Genomic DNA, 5,451 nt, shown 5'->3' on the forward strand with positions numbered 1-5,451 from the left:
GAAGCCATGATGTCTTCTCTGTGTAACCTGACTGATGCTCAGGGGTCACCTGGTGTTCGGGGAGGGAATGTGTAGTGCCAGAGACCAAGCGTAGGCTCCAGCCCTCTCAAGTACCTGTCTGACAGGTACTTTTTTTTTTTTTCCGGTGGTGGGAAGCCACACCCGACAATGCTCAGGGATTACTCCTGGCTCTGCACTCAGGAACTATTCTAAGTGCTTGGGGGACCATATGAGGTTCCAGGGATCAAACCGGGTCGGCTGCGTGCAGCCCTCTAAGTTTCCTACAGATTTTAAAACTTAGGGACCAAAGCAATAGTATAGTGGCCTTGCATCAAGCAGGAAGGTCCGATTATCCCAATCAGGAAGACTAGGCTTACCCTGAGTAGGGGGACAGCAGTGACTCCCAGAAGGAGATAGCAAAACAAGGGGCCACCATGAATACAGCAATAGGTGAGGCTGCTGGTCAGAGACCTGCAGAGAGCTGGCCTGGCCACCCAGGATGGGCTCGACTCTCCAGGAGGCTGACAGTTTTCCTAGTGTCTGGCAACCTACCTTCTGCCAGCAGTGGTCACCCCTGGAACCTGCTTCCTCCAGGAACAAGCCAGCACCTTCTTCCTTTCTAGAAGACTGCCATGTGCAAGCCCTCCAGCTGTCTGGGTTGCTGCTGGAATCATGAAAAAATTACTGAACAAGAGAACACTGACTCAGTCCCTTTGGGTTTAAACAGACATGCTAGAATGTGACCACATGTGGGTGAGGGTGACGTGCTCATGTACAAGGGAGGTATCATGGAAGGGAGGTATCATGGATGCAGTGGCTGGGTCAGAAGGGGCTGGGTCAGAAGGCCGGAGCGATAGCACAGTGGGTAGGGCGTTTGCCTTGCACGTGGCCGACCCGGGTTCGATCCCCGGCATCCCATATGGTCCCCCAAGCACTGCCAGGAGTAATTCCTGAGTGCAGAACCAGGAGTAACCCCTGAGCATCGCTGGGTGTGACCCAAAAAGCAAAAAAAAAAAAAAAACAAGGGGTGCAGGGCTGTGAGTTCCCTGGCTTTACTGTTGCCCTACTGTGCCTGTTTCTCCCAAACATAATGGATTTGGGATCCTAAGGCCAGGTGCTGTGGTCAGGTGCGTGGGCTGCCGGGATGTGGCCACTTTAGCCCACGAGGTAGGGATGGACAGCCTCATGGCTGGGTACTGGGGCTGAGAGGCCTTGGGTTGTCCTTCCTATGCCTGCAGTGCCCTGAGGGTGTGTGCGGGATGGTGAGGACAAGGTCACACGTGCGACCAAGACCAAGTGAGCTCAGGTTTGCCCCTGTCCATAGGAAGAGGGGTGGTGAACTCATCACCAAGCATGAGTTCCTGTTTGCTTTACATTTAAATGTAAAGCAAACAGGAACTCATTCTTGGTGATGAGGTATGAGACAATGTGGTACTCATAGGAACACTGCAACAAACTGGACTCTACACCAATCAGGAGCAAAGTATCAACTCCCACCAATCAGGAAAGAAAGCAAAACACTCTCACCAATCAGAAGTGAGGTGCACAACACCCCCCCACCACCACCACCACCACTGTAGGATAACATGGGGTTTGTCCTTTTAGCCTTGCCTTAGGAAACATAGTTTACCTTAAAGCAATGTCCTTTCTGTATGGACACAGGAAGACAATATTGTGCTTATAACTTGGGAGTTGATTGACTCCAATAATATTTACTCCTGGGCATCTGCTTTCTTAACTCAGGTTACCCTCAGTTCCTAGCACCCCAAAAGCAGGATCCCGACGAGGGACAGGACAGATCCAGGGCAAGCGGTGAGTTATGTGCTACCCTGGCATCGAAATAGGCCAGCCAAAGTGCCAAAATACTCAACTATAAGTTGAGAGCATGGTCATGGACAAATGTCATGACCCAAAAGTAACGATGAGATTAGGATCCTGCTGGGGTTAGGAAGATTAACCTGGCCTGAGGACTGTGGTCTGGAGATGTCCTCAGGAAAAAACAAACTTTATATCTCTTACTGTGCTCATACAGAATAACATTGTTAGAAATATTAGAAGTAGATTTACTATAACTAAGTAGATTACTAGCTCACACCCTGATACACCCTTGTTTGGACCCCCACCCTTGAGTGGATCTCCTTAGATGAGATTTCCTTAGATGAGATTTTGTTAATCTCCTTGAGAAATGGTTTTACCCTTCTTTGTTAATGTTCAACCCACCTTTGTGTCACCACCCTATGTAATTTGCTACATAAACTAAGACTGTGGGGCACTGAGGGGAGCTAAAGGAGACAGAAGAGGGAGACAGATGAAGAAGACAGAGAGATAGAAGAGACAGAGGCAGAAGAAGAAGACAGAGGAAGAAGACACAGAAGACACATGGGAAGACAGAGAAGCAGAGAGAGAAAGAACAAAATAAACTGATCGAGCAACCAGTTTGGCCTTCTTCCTTCCTTCACCTGCCTCATCATCGCCATCAACCTCCCCCGGGGTGTGGAAGCGGCATGAGACTACTGAACGCGGGCAGCGGGAGAGATAGAGCCCCGTTGGCCCTTTTCTCTTTTTGTGTTTTCACACAACCACCACACACACCCTAATCAGGAATGAAAGTAAACAACTTCCACCAGTCAGGAATAAAGCAAATCAGTTTTCACCAAATAAAAAAACAATTGCCAGGAAATCAGGAGTCAAAGTGAACTCGTTCCAATCAATCAGGAATGTCACAGACAAATCCCCAACCTGCAGGCAGAGGAGTAAACTATTCTCCACCCATCAGATCAGAAATGAAATCAGAAATAAAAATAAACAGGTTCCTGACAGGAACGAAGTAAACAGTAAATACCAAGCAAGACACAGAAACTTTTTGCTTTAACAGAAAATGCAATCAGCAGCAACATAATTCACCGAGAACCTGGGTTGATGGCAAGAACCTTACCTGTCCTGCCTCTCTGTCGATGCTCGGGGCTTACTTCTGGCTCTACACTCAGAAATCACTCCTGGTGGGGCTCGGGGGACTATATGGGGTGCCGGAGATTGAACTTGGCATGCAAGGAGAACGCCCTACCTGCTGTACTGTCTATCTCTAGTCCCATAATAATCAGGATTTTTTTCTTGTTGGGTCAGTGATGCTTAGAGATTATTCCTGGTTCTGAACTGATGAATTATTTCTGGGGGCGCTCAGGGTGCCCTATAGGGCCCAGGGACTGAAACCCAGGTCAGGTGCATGCAAGGCAAGTTCCCTCTCTGCTGCGGTTTCTCCAGCCGTGTCTGTCTGTCTGTTGCTTCCTCCATCTCGCGTGCTCTCTCCGTATCTTTCTCACTCTCTATCCCTCTGGACCCCTTCAGCTTTTGACTCGCAAGATTCAAGACAGCGAGCGCGGTGCAGACCCTCCGACTCCTTCGGCAGTTGCGCTGACGGCTGTTTGGCCCCTGCGGCTCGCCTGTGCGGCGCCAAACCTCCGTGACCCCGACCTCCAGGGATGGGCCCCTCGGGGGTCGCGGCCACAGTCAGGAAACTCTCACAGTAGCGGAAACTAGAAATCAGTAACAACGACAATTTGGGAGATTCACAAACGTGTGGATATAATTTCCTTTCACAAAGGAATCCCCTGCGGGGTGGCGGGGCGGCGGGGCGGGAGCGGCTCAGAGGCCAGTGTGTTCCTCCCCTGCGCCCCGACAGACCACAGGACGACCGGGCCCGAGGCGGTAGGCTCGCCAGCACAGTCCAGAACTGGAGCGGACACTGCAGTGCGCAGGTGGACTCGAGTTCTGGCCACGCCAAACCGACGCGCGGTGTCCACGAGGACGACCATATACTCGGACACTGTAAGGGTCCACCAGTGCCTGGAGTGAGTCGCAGACCGAGTCGGCCCGCTTTCCCTCGGAGCGCCAATCACAGCGCAGCTCGCCAAGGACAAAGCAATTGGACCACTTCGGCCCGCCCACCAGCGGAGGACCAATCAATGCACTCGAGAGGCGGGGTAAACAGGCGACCATGATACGCCCACCCCCCGAGCACCAATCACAGCAACGCTCGCTAGTAAAGAAGCATGTGGACTGCTTCGGCCCGCCCACCTCCGGGAACACCAACCAGTGACCCTCTACGGGCAGAGCAGACCGGACTGCGCCAATCATTGCCTCTGGGGGAGGAGCAAAAGGACGCGTGCGTCAGCCCGCTCACCCTCGAATGACAAATCACACCGGCAACTAGAGGACCGCCCATTCAGGAAGTACTTACTACTTCAGCTTCTAATAGTTTTTATTAGAATTTCCGCTGAGTCTTGTTTGGCAGATGAAAGTACGGATGTTATTGGAATCCAATGGAGACACAGAGTTTCTTCACGGAGCTAATGCCGCCCCCATCCCCCCACTGTTAAGTTGCCAGGGGATGTAAACATTGCCCATGTCAAGAACTGGCTTCAGTTCAGCCCATTTCCGACCCCCACCTCTCATTATGAACACCAGGTACCTGATGGGGGCCAAGGGGAGGTGGCATATTTTGGCAGGATCGCATTCAGACCAGGGCCTGACCCCGTGCCAGTATTAACCCCCTATTCTATGAACCCATGAGAAAAACCTTTTCTAGAGAGTAATACCAAGAATATATACAGAAAATCAGTCCCTAGTGTCTATGGGATAAAAGGTTAACAGTTGATCATGCTCGAGTAAAGGGAAGCTCACGAAGGGAGCATATTCAGCTCCAGGCCTAGTCCTGGCACTACAGGGGCCCAGGCATCACAGGTACAGTGCCAGAAGTGGGCCCTGGTGCAGTGAAAAATCTTTGGCTGGAGCAGTAATACAGCAGGTAGGGCCTTGCACGTGGCCCACCCTGGTTTCCAGCCATCCCATATGGTCCCAAGCACCACCAGGAGTAATTCCTGACCACAGAGCCAGGATTAACTCCTGAGCAGGGCCGGTGTGACCCTCAAAACAAAAGATCTCATCCCCCTTCACTCCCCAGTATATCAAGTCACTCTGTAACAGAGCAGAGCATGATTTTCTATTGAAATCAAGATATACAAGATATACCACTTGGCCAAAATGCTGTTGCCAGGAACTGAATAGGCCCTGCACCTGTGGGGGCAGACACTGCTGTTCTGGGGAGTTCCAACGGAGAAACCCAGCAACTGAGCTGAAAATCACTAACAATATTGGCCCAGGAAAGAAACAGTAGTGTAGGAGGGGGAAGCCACCAAATCCTGATCATGCTCCCTCCCTCCTCCTTGCCAACATAGCTGTGAGCCTGTATACCCGCAAAAGCACAGCAGTAGGGTCAAGCAGCACTCCACTTGTAGGAGCCATGGGTGACGGTCATGCCTGGCAAAACATCCAAGCCTCAGCTCTAGACAATCTGGTCTGTAGCAGCCCTGCCCAGAGGACAGCCAAGATGCTCATGTTGCAAGCCACTGCAAAGGATGCCTGGTTGCCCCCACCACAGATGACACAGGCCAA

This window comes from Sorex araneus, chromosome 6 (genome assembly GCF_027595985.1).
Source record: "Sorex araneus isolate mSorAra2 chromosome 6, mSorAra2.pri, whole genome shotgun sequence".
Taxonomy (NCBI): domain Eukaryota; kingdom Metazoa; phylum Chordata; class Mammalia; order Eulipotyphla; family Soricidae; genus Sorex; species Sorex araneus.